Source organism: Cydia pomonella, chromosome 27, assembly GCF_033807575.1.
Source record: "Cydia pomonella isolate Wapato2018A chromosome 27, ilCydPomo1, whole genome shotgun sequence".
Lineage (NCBI taxonomy): Eukaryota > Metazoa > Arthropoda > Insecta > Lepidoptera > Tortricidae > Cydia > Cydia pomonella.
This window is the reverse complement of record NC_084729.1, coordinates 924327-945831: the sequence shown is the minus strand read 5'-3', so window position 1 is coordinate 945831 and position 21505 is coordinate 924327. Positions and strand designations below refer to the sequence as shown.

At 36.1% G+C, this 21505-nt stretch overlaps 1 protein-coding gene across 2 annotated transcripts in view; it reads left to right on the top strand.

Annotated features, from left to right (window-relative positions):
- Positions 1 to 11846: 11846 nt before the first annotated feature.
- LOC133532467 (Kv channel-interacting protein 4-like) overlaps positions 11847 to 21505 on the top strand; it is a 77091-nt gene continuing 67432 nt past the window's right edge. For both annotated transcript variants that reach the window (XM_061871162.1, XM_061871161.1), the window contains exon 1: positions 11847 to 12497. The gene's annotated coding sequence lies outside the window, so the exon portion shown is untranslated. The remainder of the gene's footprint in view (positions 12498 to 21505) is intronic.

Genomic DNA, 21505 nt, shown 5'->3' with positions numbered 1-21505 from the left:
TGGCTTATATGTTATGTATTTTTATTGTATATTGTGTGGTTTGTACTTCTCTGAATGTCATTTACAAATGTGTGTTGTACGTTTTTAGACATTAATTTATATTTTTCCTGTTTTGCTGTTAGCAGCACTGTCTATACTATAACCTATGTTCTTTACGTTAAGTTATTTGTTTATAAGGGCACAACGTGGTTGTTATCGCTCGTGTTAATACTGACACCCGACCAAGCGAAAGATTCCAAAATCAAAATCCAAAAACTGGAATCTTGAGCGTTGCGAGGGTTTCAAGGCACGAGGGTTAAACAAATATTGCCACCAAGTGAAACTCAATATTTTTCACCACACCAAACGCGAGGAAGATGCTAACTGTAAAATATCAAACAAAATCAATTTCAAATGAACGTTATTAAATATGTATAATTCAAAATCATCATTTAAATTCAACTCTACCAGTCGACATATATGCATACAACTCAAAATTAGCATCAGGTTACTTTGCCACACATGTGGATAAATTGAAAATTTTCTCATTAGTTTTCGAATAATCAAGATAGCCTTTACCAGCTGGTGTGGTGAAAATACTTTTTTTTTAATTTTTACGGGATAATCTTATAATAAACACTCTTGAAAACGTCGATGTGTCTAAATATGAATGGATATGGTGGCCATGCTTGTCAACATGACAGCGTGATAATATAATCGCACGGGATTAAAAAATGACAGGGGCTTAATGACGTGGATCACTCCGTATATCGTATACGCTAAATTAGTACAAATTTAGAATAAAATAGAATATAATTAATGTTATTGTTTCAAATATAGGTTGAAATCTTAAAGGACCATTTTTTTTTTAATTAGGAGAACAAACAGATTAAAATGTACATAAGGTTCTATTAAAACTAACTTACACGTAAAACATGCATGTTCCTCCATGACAGTCCTCACCGAGATACCTTACTTATTCTAATTATGATATGAATATCTATTGGCAACTTTGTATGGAGCCTGGACTAAAAACCAACAGAAGTGAGAGTTAGGTCATTAGATAGGTATTTCAATGTACTTCATTTCTTTCTATGGGTACCAACCGGAATTCCATTGCAGAACTGAGATATTTGTATTTTAGTCCAGGTAGTAGTTGCTGCAGGGCAGATGTTCGCGCACCACTGCGAGCGCGGCAAACCATTCGCCGCGCTCGCCCAGCGGTGGACGCTATTGCCTTAGTAATAAGGGTTATGACATTTTGACTAAAATACAAATATCTCAGTTCTGCAATAGCATTCCGCTTGGTGCCTATAGAACGAAATGAAATACATAGAAATACCTATCTAATTACCTAATTCTCAACTCTGTTGGTTTTTGGTCCAATTTTGCCCAAGGTCCTTTAGATTAACTTTAGTATTGCGTAATTCTGACGCAAGCTCTTAGACTACTACATCTTACCTTGATCCTTGCATTATCTGACACATATTATCTCTATAGATAAGTATGGAATAGCCACGCTCCGTGCCGCCCTGAATGGTATTAAATTATATTCATCCGCTGCGGCATAATAGAAACTAGGGATACGTCAATGTGTTGAGACGGAAGAATAGCTTTGCGATCCTAACGAAATAACGGTACTTTTTCTATGAAATTCCATTTCGGGAGAAAACGGTTTCCACTAACTAAATCTTAACAAATCACTTTGATTTTGATGTCGATCACTTCAGCATAATACATTCTAGGTACTGCTGGTTCACAATAGATGTCGCAACGAACGAAAAGTCTGCTCAACAATTTCCAACTAACTGGATTAAGAGGCTGTCAATACCTCAAGCGCGCACACTGTCTATTTGTATCGGAGTAAATGAGATAGCACTGTCGCATGTTACTGGGCCTGGGCAAGGGAATAATAAGAAAAATATTTTAATAAAAAAAGTGGATTATTAGTGTAATATTTTACTCAACAGCGGTTTAGATATAAATGTTTTGTAATTGTGATTTTAATTGCAGACCCATAAGTCAAAACAATAAAGACATAGAACCGTTTAATTGTGATTTTAAGACCAATCTTTGCAATTATTTTCTATCGAGCCGATTTCATTCAATCATGTATCGAGTACAACCACGGTCTTTGAAATATAATTAATATAAACATATATTTTTCTTACTTGACTAAAACAAATAGTCTTTCTTAAAAAACTGTTTAAGTAACATCAATTTCAAGGAAATTGGGTGTACTCTATTTTCAACTACTTCTGCTTGTAATATTAGTTGTAAATTGTTGAGCAATACACTTTTCGGTCAGTCGCGACACTAAAGACATCTAGTGTCACGTAGCGGTACTGATAAATCCGCTAGTTGACGCTAGATGTCGACTACGAATTTTTTTTTTATACTACGTCGGTGGCAAACAAGCCTACGGCCCGCCTGATGGTAAGCAGCCTCCGTAGCCTGTGTACGCCTGCAACTCCAGAGGAGTTACATGCCGATCCTAAGCCCGCCCCCCCTCATTGAGCTCTGGCAACCTTACTCACCGGCAGGAACACAACACTATGAGTAGGGTCTAGTGTTATGTGGCTGCTGTATAATAAGGGTTTTGGTAAGCAAGCTGATGTATGTAGCACTCTATGCTTACTTATTAATGTTGAATTTGGCATCTATTACAATATAAATCATAGGTAATATTCATAATTACCTAATTACTTTGTGAAGTAAACGGGGGTACCAATAAATTAAGCAATGAATCCGTGCGCTAATATTTAATTATTGTCGCGGTTCGTGTTTCCCGTGAGGACATTTACGTATCGACCAATTGGTATTTGACACATGTTGAATTTTATAACGAAATTTAGCGAAATGTTGGCATACCCTACAGATAGAAAATGAGCCATCCATTATAAACAAGTAAAATTTATTGCAGTTAAATTTACTATTTCATCGCATTATTAAAAATTATACAACTAGTATTTAATATTTAAATAAATAAATAAAAAAAATTAAAAAATTAGATTCTTTTGTTGCATTTGGAGTCGAGACTCTTGGTCCGTGGGGCCCCGCAGCGCAGGGCCTATACCGGCAATTGGCGAAACGGCTGGTGGATGGGACCGGGGATAAGAGAGCTGGCAGCTTCCTCGCCCAACGCTTGAGCATAGCGATCCAGCGAGGAAATGCTGCCAGCATCCTCGGTACCTTGCCACGGGGGCCCATTTTAGATTTAGATTTTTAGTTTTATATAGTAGTTTTAGTTTAGTTAATTGTATTACTTATATAAATTTTTTTTATTAACTTGCCTTAAGGGTATATTTGTTCGAGGTATCGTTAGTGCACCATTAAAATGTGCTTTATATTGATATACAATTTAAAATATACTGGAAATTAATTACTATATATGGCAGTTATAATATTCAACTCTATTAACAGTTATTAAAGTGGATCATATTATTCAATTGTAAATAAATAATAATACTTATAATAAAAAATAAAAAAATATTACAGGTTATCATTACACAAATTGACTAATTTTTACAGTAAGCTCAATAAGGCTTGTGTTGAGGGCACTTAGACAACGATATATATAATATAAAAATATTTATAAATACTTAAATACATAGAAAACACCCATGACTCAGGAACAAATATCCATGCTCATCACACGAATACATGCCCTTACCAGGATTTGAACCCGGGACCATCAGCTTCGTAGGCAGGGTCACTACCCACTAGGCCAGACCGGTCGACAAAAATTAAAATATGTTAAAATTAAATGTATGAAATAAACATAAATATTTGTTAATAAATCAATATTAATGACGATGTTTAAAATATTATCCTTACATTACATTCATTCATAAAGTTTCACTTTTTTTAAGACGCGTATTCATTAAGGCCCTTTCAGACAGATCCTAATTAAAGATCGGATTGTCTATGGTTTTAGAATTTATTATGTAAATTGCGCCAATTCCAGTCATAACTTGCATTTCTTGTTTTGGACTTTCCTCATAGTCGAAATGAAAACTCTACGTGTTTAACTCGGGTAAAAGTAACCATCTCACCCTCGAACTATTTAGCCCCAATATTGCGAAAGTAACTCAGGTGATATGGTTCACTTTCCATATTTTATTTTATTTATTATTATTTATAATCAGGACTAACGTCTTACCGATTGGCGTTTTACTAGCGTCTCCGGGACGAAAAGACTAATTATAAGCTAAACTGTTTGCTTGAACCAGACATTTCGTGTGAACACTTTTTTCCATAATGCCTGCAACATGCTGAATGTATTAAATAAACGCTATCGGCATCGCTAAGGCCCGATTTACGTGCGAATTATCCCAGGTATTACGCCGAATGTCGGATAATCGTGTTGACATAGCGTTCGATAGTTTTACCTTAGCTTAACTTCATTTATCTGTTCATACTTGATATCATTTCATCATTTTTGTCCTGCTGCAACGCACACAGTATGTAGGTAGGTACTTTTATTTTATTTTATTGTTTATTAATTATGCCTATTTTGTTGTCTCAATTTTCTTTTGTGCTATTTTTATTTTGTTCCTGTAATAATTTGTGTTCTTTATGATGATTTAAACTTTATATTGTGTGTTTTTGCAGCTGCCAAATAAATGATTTATCTATCTATCTATCATCATTCGCTTGCCCTTATCCCATTCATTTGGGGTCGGCGCAGCATGTCTTTTCCTTCCATATCTTTCTGTCACCCGTCATCTCATCGTTCACTCGCGTTCGTTTCATTTCATGTCATCATACTTGATATATTATACCTATATTTATATTTTTTTCTACTCGTCGACTGTAATGGTTGAATTAAGATTTCGTATACCAAACTATAATTGCGTAAGATTCATTTCGATACGCTGTAGTCAACTGTAAAAAAAAATTACCACACACGTGCCACCGCGCGGGCGCGGGACGCGAGGCGTGGGGCGGGAGTCGCGCGTTTATGTCTACTGAAACACATGAATTTTTATTAATTATTTAGGGTTTATATAAAAAAAAAGTATTATCTTAAATGACTCGTAGAAAAAATATTTTGTACAATCGTGATAAAATAGAGAGCTTTTCAATCTGGTACCTTACTTAGTCAACTAAGCAAGCTTCGTTGCCTTAAAACGGTACTCGACTGCCGACGTACGTGGCGCTGTTATTATGTATTTATTATGTTTATCGTTCTCTAAGAGCTCACAATAAAATCCATATTGAGCTTCAAAAAAATACGTCAAATGTCAAGTTTCTCAGTTGTTTTCGATAGCTCTATTAAATATCTTTGGTTCTCTTTGCATCATTTTTACATGTCTCTGTTTAGCCCGATGGACTGGTAGAGAATGCCATTAGGCCATTAAGTCCGCCATTTGTACATTATTTTTTGTATTTTTGCAAAAACGTTGAATAAATACATAAATACAATTTTTTGCCTCAGACCCTGACATGATAGTGTCTAGCGGCCCGTTTAGAAGAATGATTAAGACACGTTTAAGATCTTGGAGAGATCTTTAAAAGATCGATAACTGAACGACATGTCAAAATTGACGTTTATTTCGATTCCGCTGTGATCCCAATAGGATCTATCTACGATATTTCTAACGTCAAAGTGACATTGGTTGCCCGAATCGAGCTGCTTCTGTCAATTATACGACATACAAACGGATATCTAAATGAGAACTTATCTAAACCAGAACTTATCGTTATTGTATCTCATTCTTAGAATCGGGCCGTAATAGCCTTTAATATTTTCATATAATAATTTTTCAAATCAATTTAACTATCGTCAAGTTTGGAAAATGTAATATCTTTCGATTAAGTAGTGAATTATTTGAGTAAAAATTCATAATTCTGTAAAAAATATCTATTCCTTAACTAAACAGCCTGTAAAATTAACGGCTTTCTAGCCAAGTTGGTATATAGTGACCCTGCTTGCTAAGCTGGTGGTTCTGGGTTCGGATCTCGGTAAGGGCATTTATTTGTGTGTTCATCATGAACATTTCTTCCTGATTTATGTTATTTCTTATATGTATTAAGGCATGTATACGAATATATATACGGGTTCCCGAACTGTGTCGCGCAGGAACGCCCCTTTTGTTCGAGCTTTACGCAGCTTGAATTCACTCCTCGCATCAGCGCCTGAATGTGATGTGTTTGCAAGTAGATGGATGTCAGTGCGTGATGAATGTCTGAGGTTCAGCGAGATGATGGATATTCGTCCCTCCTCTGTGTTATAAGTGTCACCTGTATTCTAATTAGTATTTTGATGTTTCATGTCAACTCTTTCCAATTATACATGTCTAGATTGTCTAGGTTCAATATGTAATTTCACAGTGCTTTAGTTTTAACTGTTATACTGTGTTAATTAAAATGAATAAATAAATAAATAAATATATTGTCGCCTAGTACCAATAGTACAAGTTTAGCTTAGGACCTGTTTCACAATGTCCAAGTAAAGTCCTGAATAAGCTACTTGCCACTTATCTGACGAATAAAGTCATCGTTGGCGTTTCACAATCTTCAAATAAGGTTAACTGGTAGATAAAGTGCTAATTTTTGTAGAAAGTTTTCTCTGGCAGTTAATTTATTTGTTAATTAGCCATCCAATACTTTACTTGGACATTGTGAAACAAGCCATTATTAAATTAGGGCCAGGTCGATCCTCAAATATTTATATATTTATTTATAATTTTATGTTAATTATTGGTCTTGATTATTATAGATAAAGTAAGAGCAAATCGCCTAGCGTGGTATGGGCATGTGATGCGGAGGGATGAAAGTCATGTGACGAGAAAGGTATTACGAATGAATGTGGAGGGATGGAACGGGAGAGGAAAACCTAGGAAAAGGTGGATGGATTGTGTGAGAGATGACATGAAACGAACGCGAGTGAACGATGAGATGACGGGTGACAGAAAGATATGGAAGAAAAAGACATGCTGCGCCGACCCCAAATGAATGGGATAAGGGCAAGCGAATGATGATTGGTCTTTATTATTAAATCAAGAGACACTTAAACTAAAAATGCCTTTGTTATCAGCAAAAACTCCATGCTGCATAACAGGCGTATCATCCATTGAAAACCCCATTCAACTATTAACCGTATTCCCGCGCAAAAGATTCCAAATTCAAACTTCTTTTACATAAGTTACGGCCGTTACGCGTGAAGCCGTACGGGCGGTTCTAAAAGGACCCTTGATATGAGTGGCAATTAATTTTTTGACGCCTTGCTTATTGGGTGCATAATCACGTACTTACGTAAAACTTGGTCAACATTGCCTCCCAAACTGCCTGGCTTCAAAAAAAACAGTGATTATCTTTTTTTTTATACTACGTTGGTGGCAAACAAGCATACCCGCCGGATGTTAAGCAGTCTCCATAGCCATACGCTTGCAACTCCAGTAAAGTTACATGCACGTTGCCGACCCTAATACTCCGCACCCTCGTTGAGCTTTGGCAACCTTACTCGCCGGCAGGAACACAACACTATGAGTAGGGTCTAGTGTTATTTGGCTGCGGTTGCGTACGGAGTTGCAGGCGTACATAGGCTACGGTGACTGCTTACCATCAGGCGGGCCGTATGTGCCACCGACGTAGTATTAAATTGGGACGTTTTGCCGGCCGCGGTCACTTTTGTTCCAATTGCTGTTTTCTATCGAGGATTGTCATCATAGCTAGCCCCCCCTGTTGGCAAAGTATCAAACAAACAAACATTTATTCAGCAAATAGGCCACAGAGGCACTTATACCTGTAATTTTTTTACAATTTAATAAAATTGCAAATTTGGAATCAATGAAATACTTTACTTTATTAGCGATGTACCCAGTCTCTAAATGTCGAATTACCAAAAAAACTACGATAAAAAAATACGAACAACAAATACTAAAATTCTTTAGAGATGCAAAAGTCTCTAAGTGCTAGAGATAAAATATAATTAAAAACAGACAAGTTAAACTTAAAAGAAACGATCAATAAATCAAAAAAGTTTGGTATGATATGAGTCCTTAAGAACCGTGAGATTAAGAGGCTGTCAACACCCAATGCCCTTGAAATTGATGTTACTTAAACAGCTTTTTAAGAAAGACTATTTGTTTTAGTCAAGTAAGAAAAATATATGTTCATATTAATTATATTTCAAAGACCGTGGTTGTACTCGATACATGATTGAACGAAATCGGCTCGATAGAAAATAATTGCAGATTCGTCTTAAAATCACAATTAAACGGTTTTATGTCTTTATTGTTTTGACTTATGGGTCTGCAATTAAAATCACAATTTTAAAACATTTATATCTAAACCGCTATTGAGTAAAATATTACACTAACAATTCACTTTTTTTTATTTAAATATTTTTCTTATTATTCCCTTGCCCAGGCCCAGTAACATGCGACAGTGCTATCTCATTTACGCCGATACAAATAGACAGTGTGCGCGCTTTAGGTATTGACAGCCTCTTAAATACCTAGTGGCTGAACCTAACACCATGGAAGAAAGTAAAGCCCACAGACTCCGTTGGTTGGGCCACCTTGAGAGAATGGACGAAGATCGGAACGTAAAAAGAGCGTACCTGGGTCGCCTAGCAGGACGTCCTATCGGACGCCCTAGGTATCGCTGGAGCGACATGGTGGAGGCGGATCTGCGCGAGCTTTGAGTCGACAATTGGCAAGAGGTCGCACAGGACCGAGAAAAGTGGCGCTGTCTTGTGTCGGAGGCCAAGTCTCATTTTGGGTCGCTGAGCCAACGGAGTAAGTATGATAGGTAATCTTGAGGAAATTCCATATCTAAAAATATATATATCTTGTGGTATCAAAATGCGAGAAAGCTGTGTCCCATATTTGAAGTCATTAAATATTTTAACTTTTCCGGCACTATATATTTTTGAAGTGGCAAATTTCGTCAAAAGTAACCCGCAACTTTCCACAATGGTGTCTGAGCAACGCAGACTTCCTGTGAGGTCACAGTACCAGAATAATATAGCTAGTACTAAACACTAAGCCTTACTGAATAAAAGTATATTGGGAATGGCTTCCAAAACATATAATAAAATTCCAGAACATATAAAAACTCAAAACATAAACCGATTTAAGAAGCAACTAAAAACTTTTCTAATTAGTAAAACATATTACTCCATTAATGACTTTTTCATTGACTTTTAAATCAAATTGTAAACTATTTATTTCTATATTATTTGAATTGAGTTGAATTGTATGTTGTTTCTTGAATTGATATTTAGATTTTCTCTTATTTTAATTGTATGAATTGTAATTATTAATTTAATTTTTTTTTTGTCCAGTTTAGTAATACCTAATTTAATAATCTTTTATAACTAAATTTAATTAGTTTTAAGTTAGTTAGTTAAGGAACAAATTTGTACGCCCATAGGCAAAACACAAAGTTTATATTTGTATATTAAGGCCCTTTGTATCACCTGTGTTATACAAATAAATATTATTCTATTCTATTCTATTCTATACCTATTCTAACAATTCATACAAAAAAAATCAATTGTTACCAATAAATTAAATTCGGTTAAAATTCGATACACATAGTCAAAAGTATCTCAACAACTTTCAACCCAATTCCTTAGTAAAAAAGCGATGTATGTATAGGTATTATTGACGCTGGAGACGCTGAGTCATATGCGTGCCCAGGCTTCGTAATTTGAACAATAGAACAATGGGTGGGTGTGGGGGGTGAAATGGATATTCTATGTACTGGTACTTTTGGGTATGTGAGGGAAAAACGGTCGCTTGGGGAAATATGGTACACTTTTGTTTTCGAAAATAACGGCTCGATTCGAAGAATGATTAAGACACGTTTAAGATCTTGGAAAGATCGTTAAAAGATCTATAACTAAACGACATGTCTAAATTGACGTTTATTTCGGTTCCGATGTGATCCCAATAAGATCTATCTACGATATTTCTAACGTCCAAGTGACATTGGTTGCCCGAATCGAGCTGTTTCTGTCAATTATACGACATCCAAACGATATCTAAATGAGAACTTATCTAAACCACAACTTATCGTTATCTCTCATTCTTTGAATCAGGCCGTTAGTCTAATTTGCGTGTTATTATAGTGGAAGGTGCAACTCGTAAAATACGGCGATGCGTGAACAAAAGATTTCCTTTGAATTGGTCCTTAGGACCCAAGGATGGATTTAAGAAGTGAAGCCACCAAATTTTTGATGTAATTTGTAAGGGGCTCTCAATTTTATCTTGATAATTATCTAGGTCAAGTTTCGTATCGTTTTCGTATGAATCGGGGATATGGGGATATTGACGAACATAAATAATGAGGTTGAGAATTGCGACCTATAGAGGAGAAAAGTAATTTTTACCCGAGCTGAAAGAGAGACCTTCGCTAACGCTCGGTCAATAAAACTGATGCCTCAACGTAACGCTAAGTTACGCTTAGCCAAATTTAACAGCGTCCAAGTACCAGGGGATAAGAAATCTATAAAAGTTCTAACCAAGTATTATTTCTTACAATCCGCGAGGGAAACCGAATAATGTCTTACTTAAACTTATTAAAGAAAAACGCCTCAAGTAGACATAGCCACAAACGAAATTGAACCATAAACACAACGAATAGAGTTTAAAATAAGAATCTGCACGCTGAAGTCATTAAAAAGATCTATTTATTTCCAAATTTCCCTGTTAATATTTTAATTCAATAATTGAAAATAAGCTTTATGCAGAAGACTTAAGATTACAATTTAATTTGTCGTAACTCCCAATGCTACGTTCTGTTATTAGCTCGTATTTCAGGCTTTCTTGAAAGTGTACTAATAAAAAAGGACTTTAGTGCTTTAAGTTATAGTTCAAATTTGAATGGAGTGTTGTGATGGAATAGTTTCCAAATTTGAAATGGCAGCACGCAAGCGCGTTTTCGCGCGTGGGGTGTTGTTATGTTTAGGAGGATTGTTAGGTTCCATATAGTATAAGCGAACCAAGTTTTCTTATTATTTTTTTCTAACCACGCAAAAAGTGGTTATATGTTTAGGTAATATGTGTATCTTTATAATGTGTAATATGTGCCAAAGCAATTTTCTACTCGGAGCTCTCTTGTGGAAAGCGGAAGCAGGGGGGCCAATACCTGTGACATAAAGACATTCTCAAACGCCACCTCGTCGCTTGCGGGATACCGACTGACTGCTGGGAGGGCATTGCATTGCAAAGATCGGAATGGCGTTCTAGTGTTCACAAGAAAGTAGCTCAATTTGAGCAGCAGCGTCTGGAAGACCTAGATGCTAAGCGTCATATCCGCAAGACGCGACCTAAGCCCTCCTACACATACACCCGCAACTCTGGACAACTCCATTGCACATCGTGTGACCGCATCTTCAAAAAAAGTTTGGTTTTGCGAGCCACATAAGGGCATTTCATAATCCGGATAAGAATTGTTGATGGAGTCGCCATTGCCGGATACGGCAAGGAAGGAGAGATGTGTATCTTTGTGTTTATCTGTGGCATTGTAGCTGTCTCAAATAATACTTTAGACCCAGAAACGATATCTCTGGAGAAGGAGGATTAAGAGTGTCGACCTCAAATAGAAATAGGGCAAGGCCGGAAGAAGAAGAGGGTAAAGAAAATAATTAAATATGACGTGGACTTTAAAAGCTTAACACGATTTTGAAAATACCTAAATATATACTCACTGGCGCCTCCCAAGCGTATTCAGAGAAAAAAAAACTTGGATACTTTTCATAGAACCTTAAGTCATTCATGCCATCTACAACATGGGTCTACAGTATGTGGTTCTTCAAAAAAGGAGTGTAAAGGTTTGTTAAAGGGTCGGCAACGCGCATTAAACACCTCTGGAGTTGCAGGCGTCCATAGGCGGCGGTGACTGCTTACCATCAGGCGGGTCGTATGCTTGTTTGCCACCGTCGAGGTATAAAAAAACATCTTCCTAGCGTTGTCCCGACATATTATTATGCCATCTAAATATGTATTTCATACTCATTTTAACATGAAGATCTAAATTTGATTATCTGCGTCTCTATCGCTCGAAAATGCAAGAGAACATAACATAGAGCTACATAACGAAATTACGATTTTCACGCTAGGCCCCCAAAAAATTTTTAGAGTTTCAGTTCTAAGTATGGGGAACCCCCAAAATTTACTGTTTTTTTTTTCTATTTTTGTGTGAAAATCTTAATCCGGTTCACAGAATACATTAACTTACCAAGTTCCAACAGTATAGTTCTTATAGTTTCGGAAAAAAGTGGCTGTGATATACGGACGGACAGACAGACATGACGAATCCATAAGGGTTCCGTTTTTTGCCATTTGGCTACGGAACCCTAAAAATCGTCCTTACCACGCCACACCCTGTATAAACTATCTCTTTCTCACATCAATCCAGTCACAAACCCTCTACGTCAACGTTGAACCCTCAGTCCGAAGCCAACCTCACGCGGGGCGGCCGCGCGCTCGCCCGCCACGCGAAAACCACTTGTTTGAGCATACGTTTAAAGCTCATATTACATCAACAAGTCTACGAACCAGGTTGGTGCGAGTACAATTTGAAAATGGAATGTCTTGGGCGTTTCTTAGAGTTTAAAACGTTCGATGTTTGAATTTCGCCTGTTGCATTTTGGACGAACGTTGAAAAGTATTGATGTTATGAATCAATATTTTGTCGATGATATCGCAATATTTAAATTTTAAATAACAATATTTGTTAATAACGTGTATAATTATTTACTAGAGTCAGACCGACCAGTCAGACTTATAATTTCATAGAAAACTGACGTTTAAATAACACTTGCGTCGTTTGGGCTATAAAAACCACTGCAAACTTAGCTTGGTCTAACTCTTGTAGACTCTGCAAGAATTTCTTTGTTCCCTTTCTATTTATTACTTCATATAATTATATTTTATATGTATGTATCAGTAGTATGGCATTACATACAATTAATTTCGAAATCGAATCGAATAAAATCGAAAAAGAATGAAGTTAGTCATCTGATAGTCGTTTTTTCTGATTATCGCTTCCCAAGTACCTACTTTAAGAGTATTTAAAAAAAAAACCTTTTTTTTTAAAAAAAAAACATCAATTTTTTTGGTTATTTTTGATCAGAATGAAGTGAAATATCGAAAGAAATGTCAGTTTTGTGACGCACATTCACATGCGTTTTGTATGGACCGTCACAAAGCTGACATCCAGAATTTGTATAAAAAACCAGGGACAACTTTTTCTTTGATTTTATGAATACTTTCTCATGATTCTGTGTCTTAATAACCCAATAACTGTTATTTAAAAAAAAAAATGGAAATTGTACTTTTTGTCTTTAACATGGCGCAGTCGGTAGGATTACTTTACGAAAAAACGCAAAAATCTACATTATACGCTCAATAAGTATTGTGTTTTCGTCACGAGACGACGATATTATGTATGGAATAGATATATAAATATATAGAAAACAACCATATTTCATAACTCAGGAACAAATATTTATGATAAATAGGTACACAAATTACCCTTAGATCGTATTCAAATTGTCCGATCCGATATCGGAAATTAGGATCCTACATCTGCGTATGTTAACGGAAACAATCATGGGACATTTAAGAGAAAATTTGGAGTATTTTTGATATTTCACCGACATCTGTAAAATTTCTACCGCTTTATGCGTTAAAAGTTGAATGTCCAAATTCATCCTTCATGTTTTCTACGTATTTAATGAAACCTACTGCATTTGGTTTCATTATTATTAACCAATTAAAAGTACGGTTTTTTGCTCCAGTCATGGGATGTATGGTGCCATTAATTTTCAAACTAACAAATCTGGGGGCACGGTACGGTGCCCCCGCCAAGACGAGCAAACCGAAGCGTAAGGGCACTACCTACCTTTTAACACAGGCTCTCCAGCTTCTTAAGCAATTTAGAGTTGTACAAATCCCATATAATAGACATTATGTTCTCAAAAAAAATCTCACAATAAATTTTACTGAAACTTTTTGCATATAATACCGCTATACAATATCGAAATACTATGGAAAATAACATATACAAATGTAATAACAAAACATTTTATATGGGTGCAATTTTGATGTCAGAGAGAGTTTAATGTAGAGGCCAGACGGGTTGACCTTGGTCCCGTGGGAGAGGGGCAGATGTCTGCTGTGGGACGCTACCGTGCGTTAACACTTCTCATATTAACCGAACCGTGCGTTCGGCGGGAGCAGCAGCTGAGCTGGCGTCGGTTCGAAAGCGGCCGAAGTATGCGGCGTATTTTTTTTTTCCAAACAAAGAATTTATTTATTATTATTATATTTGTCCCTCTTGCGGTAGAAACCACGGGCTGTTGGTGTGATGAGGCCGACATTTATTGGGGAAGTGGGCAGACGCATGCGGGAGTGTGGTCATGACCCTCGCTGCGGGTCGTTTTTGATGCAGAGGTGGTCAACGTGGCAACGCGGCGAGCGTGATGGGCTCCTTTGCGTCAGGAGGGGCGCGGGGCGAGTTGTGCGGATAGTTTTCGTGTCGGTTAGATTTAGGATTTAGTTCAGTTTAGGTTAAGATTTTTGTGTTTGTATAACATTATATCTATAATAATTATATGATAACTAAAAATAATTATCAAATTTTAATGTTTTATAAACCATACAAATTCAATATGTTGTGTTCCTGCCGGTGAGTAAGGTTGCCAGAGCTCAACGAGGGTGGGAGGGGGTTAGGGTCGGCAACGCGCATGTAACTCCTCTGGAGTTGCAGGCGTACATAGGCTACGGATACTGCTTACTTGTTTGCCACCGACGTAGTATAAAATATCTTTATTTCAGACCCACAATTCCATATTGGTTAGTAAAATTAACTTAAAACCTATATTATTTACAAAAGTTATGCCAATCAGACCTACTTGACACAGGTCAACGTAGATCTGACCTGCTCCATCCAATGCCACATTATGCCACAAACATAAATTTTTGGACCCTGGTACGTCCTTAAACTGCGTCCAAAAGAGAGGTATGGGCATTGTGAATGTCATCTCGCTTTGTGTGGTAGGGCACAGCACAGTGGATGTCATTCCAGATCTAGAGCAGAGCCCAACTAGGAAAGTACCTCCACCTTACAGAAAACAGCAGCCAAATAACACTAGACTAGACCCTACTCATAGTGTTGTGTTCCTGCTGGTGAGTAAGGTTGCCAGAGCTTCACGAGGGGGGGCGGGTTTAGGGTCGGCAACGCGCATGTAACTCCTCTGGAGTTGCAGGCTTACATAGGCTACGGAGACTGCTTACCATCAGGCGGGCCGTATGCTTGTTTGCCACCGACGTAGTATAAAAAAAAAATAAAAAAATGCATAGTGGCATTATGCCACTATTAACATTAACTTTAACTTTGTTTTTTTTTGTGATAAGTCAGGTTTTGAATAAATTCCTCTTATATCCCTAGCTGTCTTTTGCCGGCAGTCCCAATTAGGCTGCACAGGAAACCATGTACACGTCGGCCTAATGGCTACCTCCATAATTGCTCAATTGACATTCTGGTCGCAGGTAATAGCTACATTTACATAATGCCCTCGTACGCCAGTCAATGAGGACAGAAAGTAAAAAACATAATGTTTAAATACACCAGTCAGAAAGGCTGATCTGTAATATTAAGCTCAAGAAGGCTTGTGTTGTGGGTACTCAGACAACGATATATATATTATTTGTACTTACAAATACTTAAATACATTAAAAAAACACCCATGATTCAAGAACAAATATTTATGCTCATTACACAAATACCGGGATTCGAACCCAGGACCATAGGCTTCATAGGCAGGGTCACTACCCACTAGGCCAGACCGGTTGTCATTTTATTATATCTTATACCTTTAAACGAGCAATTCTTGTATATATATAAATATATATATTTCCGGGATCTCGGAAACGGCTCTAACGATTTTGCTGAAATTTGGTATATGGGGGTTTTTGGGGGTAAACAATCGATCTAGATTAGTCTTATGTTTGGGAAAACGCGTGTTTTCGAGTTTTCATGAGTTTTTCTTTCGACGCAGAATATGGTCGCTAATTTCGTGTTGCCGGCCACTGTCCGTCTGGTCCAGCGGGTTAAGACGCGGACTGCTAAGCGAGTGTTACGGGTTCGTATCTCGCCCGGTGACTAACTTTTGTTTTTTTTTTTATATGTTCAAGTTTATGTATAATTTTTTAATTATTATTGTTTTAGACAAGTTTAATTAAGTAAAAAAATGTAGTTAAGATTATCACCTATACACCACCATATTACAATAAATAGTTATAACCGAGCAAAGCTCGGTCGCCCAGGTACTTACATAAAAGTAAGACCTGTTCGCCCTCGGAATACCCAACTGGCGTGAAGTGGCGCAGGATAGGGCAGAGTGGCGCTCTCTTGTGTCAGAGGCCAAGATCCTGTTTGGGTCACTGAGCCAGTGAAAACAAAACATAAAAGTAAAGAGAATTTGAAAAAGGGGTGTATTGTTATAGTAAACTTTATAGCCACGTAAATTTACTGCCATCTTTAGACACATAATTAAAACTTTTAGAACGCCATTTGACTTTAATCCTTATTATTTTATTGATGTGAGTTAAATTTGTTAAATATTAAAAAGTGGCGCCATCTAATAGATCAAAGGACAAAGTATAGTAGCATCGTTTCGAGCGATGGCGCCATAACCTTAATGAGTGCCCGGTAAGATGGCGCCACTTTTTGATACCTTACAAATTGAACACATATCAGTGAAAGAATAAGGATCAAAGTCAAATGGCGTTCTAAAAGTTTTAATCATGTCTCGAAAGATGGCAGTAAATTTACGTGGCTACAAAGTTTTCTTTGACAATACACCTCTATTTCAAATTTTCTTTGGTATAAGTAAATACAATAAAATGTTCTTATTTATTATGTTCTGCTTGGGTTGTGCTATTTTCATCCTTTTCCTCAATATATCAAATGGAAGTGACGTGGGGACACTACGCAATAACAAACGGAGGGAATTTTCGTCATTTATTTTTATAAGCAAAACCTCAATTTGCTAACATTTATTTTATACTAAGTCTGGTGGTAAGCAGTCTCCGTAGCCTATGGACGCCTGCAACTCCAGAGGAGTTACCTATATCTAACACTCCGCACCCTCGTTGAGCTCGGGCAACCTAACTCACCGGCAACAACACTATGAGTAGGGTCTAGTGTTATTTGGCTGCTGTTTTCTGTAAGGTGGAGATACTTCCCCAGACATTGTTTGTTTGTTTGTTTCTTTATTTGCTATTATAAGATACAAGTACAAGTATCATGCAAAATTTTATACAATAAAATAAACTTAGCCTAAATCATGCGTAACATTCAAAATGAAATTTAAAATAACATTTGACAAAAGACTGATAAATATCCTAACTAACCTAAGGATGTCACATTTAAAAATATGTTATACATAATTATTATAAACAACATTCGGAGATTTAACATAAATAAAGATAAAAAATACACTTAAAACAGCGAAATATATAAAGTACTTCTAAAGTCAAGCAATTTAATAACAATAATAATTATTATATTTGTGTTTTGACGAAGCATGTGGCGGATTGCGTTTGTATTTGATTTTCTGTCAATTATGCGACATATTCAATAACTATATTTCGTTAAATGTGCAACACAGTGCCCATACCTATCGGACGTAGTTTAAGGACATACCCAGTCCAACTACTACTCAAAACATAGTATAAAATAAAATAAGCTATTACATCATAGATAGCGATGTTTGGCAATGATAACATCTTGCATTCGCAATCTAGTGCATCAAATTTATATAACAAAGTACCTACTGTTTACATATTTTATCTTATTTTTAAATTCCATATTAATAAAAATTTTATTTTTTCATTTAATGCATGTTAGTTATAGATAGATAGATAGATAGATACATTCTTTATTCATACCCACAACATACATGGCATTAGCATCAAAACAAACAAACAAGAAAAGTGTAAAATAAAAACATGCAAACTTAATTTAATAAAAACATTTTTTAGTTAATTAATACGCCATGTGTCGTGGCACAGAAAAGGCGCTGACTCAGCATAATGATGCAGCAAGCCACATCGCTGGTATTCTGCCAGTACCTTACACAAAAATGGGCAACGCTTTTTAAACACCTAAGTTGGTACAAGAAATAAAGAAAAACTACTGTGCAATTTGTGTGTGTGCCGTGTACTTTGTAAGTATTATATGAGTGAGTGTATACATATATATGCGTGTGTGCTTGTTTTTTCTATCTTATGGACTTTTGGTAAATTGTAATGAAGATAAAAAGATAAAAACGCGGTTGGCAAAGTATTTAGTTATAGGAGGATGAAGCGAAAAGGAGTTTAAGGCTTACATTGTTGTTTCTGTTGATTAAGAAGTTGAAGTCGATATTTTACTTTAAAAATAGCTTTGCTATTTGATTGACGAATTGGAGGTGGTATATTATTCCAACATTTTGTTGCGCGGTACCGAAAACTCCCTCTAAAAGCGGCAGACCGGTGCTGGGGAACCTGTAACACTATCGCTCGCGAGGCTCTCATTTGGTGATGAATGCTACTTTTTCCAAACCATAGGAGTTTCTTATAGAGATAAGACGGCTGCTTGGATTGAATAGTATCAAAGAGCAGGCAAGCGAACATGAGTTCTTGGCGAGCGGCCATTTTTAACATACCCGCATTGTTTAAAAAAGGCGTGACATGAGTTTATAAGATGTAATATTTTGAAAAGTGTCCCGCCGAGTTTCTTGCCGGTCCATATTGGGATACCCTCTTACAATTTAGGAGGGATTTAGGTGTGTAGAGCCGGCGTAGCTTTATTTGACGTTCATAAGCGCATTTTAATATGCCTACTTGGAAAATAAATCTTTGTCTTTATTTTTATGTAAATACTAACCTCCGTCCGTTACTTCGGCCGCGTCGAAAAGGCTTTCTACCCCAGTTTCAACCCTTACGGGTAGAATTTCACGAATAATTTTTTTTACCGAATCAAGTTTGGGAACAAATAAAAAAAATTATTATGAACTGTGATAATTTATAATTTAGTATAAATAAGGTAATAATAGCAAAGATAATTTAAATTAGAGGTGGACTGTCAGAGTAAACTTTGTAGCCCCAGTAAATTTACTGCCATCTTTCGACGCATGATTAAAACTTTTAGAACGCTATTTGAGTTTGATCCTTTGATATTAAATATCAAAAAGTGGCGCCATCTACTAGAGCATAGGCCAAACGTATGGCGGCATCTTTTCGAGCGATGGCGCCATTTATTTCAAATTATCTTTGATAATAGCATAGATAGATTATAATTTGTAATTAAGTTAATTAGTTTAGACACTACCTACTGTGTGTTATATCGGTCAGAACAGTTTTATTCAAACGTAGGTGACCAGATCTGGGTTCCGGTTTTACGGAACAACTGCATTGAAAATACGGGATTCGAGGTTCAAATGGCCGTTTTTAAAGTTCCGTAGCCAAATGGCAAAAAACGGAACCCTGATAGATTCGTCATGTCCGTCTGTCTGTCCGATTATGTCACAGCCACTTTTTTCCGAAACAATAAGAGCTATACTGTTCAAACTTGGTAAGTAGATGTATTCTATGAACCGCATTAAGATGTTTACACAAATATAGAAAAAAAACAATAAATTTTGGGGGTTCCCCATACTTAGAACTGAAACTCAAAAAATCTTTTTTCATCAAACCCATACGTATGGGGTATCTATGGATAGGTCTTTAAAAATGATATTGAGGTTTCTAATATATTTTTTTTTCTAAACTGAATAGTTTGCGCGAGAGACACTTCCAAAGTGGTAAAATGTGTCCCCCCCCCCCCGTAACTTCTAAAATATTAGAATGAAAAATCAAAAAAATATATATGATATACATTGCCATGCAAACTTCCACCGAAAATTGGTTTGAACGAGATCTAGTAAGTAGTTTTTATACGACATAATTAAAAAAAAAAAAATTTCATCAAACCCATACGTGTGGGGTATATATGGATAGGTCTTCAAAAATAATATTGAGGTTTCTAATATAATTTTTTTCTAAACTGAATAGTTTGCGCGAGAGACACTTCCAAAGTGAAAAAATGTGTGTCCGACCCCTGTAACTTCTAAAATAACAGAATGAAAAATCTAAAAAAAAATATATGATATACATTATCATGCAAACTTCCACCGAAAATTGGTTTGAACAAGATCTAGTAAGTAGTTTTTTTTAAAATGGTACGGAACCCTTCATGGGCGAGTCCGACTTGCACTTGGCCGCTTTTTTTTATATTAATTATCAACATAAATTTTTTAGTTACTAAAATTTGACATAGTCAATTAAATAACCTATCTCATTGCTAAATTTCTTAATGAAAGAATTCAAAGACACACTATTAAATATATTTAGATATTTGTTACTGAGTCTTGGTTGTTTTCTATGTAAGTATTTATATTGTATATCTATCGTTGTCCGAGTACCCACTACACAAGCCTTCTTGAGCTTACTGTGGGGCTTAGTCAATTTGCGTAATAATGTCCTATAAAATTTATTTATTTATTTAACAAAATTCGTTTTATCCAAACATTATTTATCAAATATTGCCAGCTGGCTTACCAAAATAATATTTATTGCAGCGCGGTTTACGCTTGAACGATTTCGTTCACCAATTTATGAATATTATCTCCAGAATCCTTTGTTAAAAACCCGTTTATTAAAAACTCGTTGACTTAATTTACACATTATTCATAATTTATGTTGTCATAAATTATTTTCGCATAATCGGGTTTTAATTGTCTTTTAATTATATTTTATATGTGACTTTCCATCAAAAAAGCGTGCGACTTGCAATCCAGAGGTCGCGGGTTCAAACCCCGGCTCGTACCAATGAGTTTTTCAGAACTTATGTACGAAATATCATTTGAAATTTACCAGTCGCTTTTCGGTAAAAGAAAACATCGTGAGGAGACCGGACTAATCCAAATAAGGCCTAGTTTACCCTCTGGGTTAAAGGTCAGATGGCAGTCGCTTTCGTAAAAACTATTGCCTACGCTAATTATTGGGATTAGTTGCCAAGCGGACCCCAGGTTCCCATGAGCCTGGCAAAATGCCGGGACAACACTAGGAAGACGAACAATGGTTATGTCCTCCTATAAGGTATGAAGCTAGTATAGGTAAAAAACTTAAGTAAGTCACCTGTTGTATGTAGTTGTGACGTGTTCGAATAGACAATACATGTTTAAAAGACACACAAACAAAACAAATGTCTATTCGAACACGTCACAACTACATACAACAGGTGACTTACTTAAGTTTTTTACCTATACCTGTGTCAAGAGACCTCTCTCTTCCAGATTAGTTTTAGATAACAGACTAACAGAAGTTATAAAATTAACATTATTTTATAATGAATTGACAAATTAATAAAATTTTCAAAATTTACGTTTGATTATTTATTACTTATTCTTAAGTAAGGTAAGAGATTGAAAAGCTTAATTATATCTTTTTTTTTTAATATTATAAGACATTATTACACA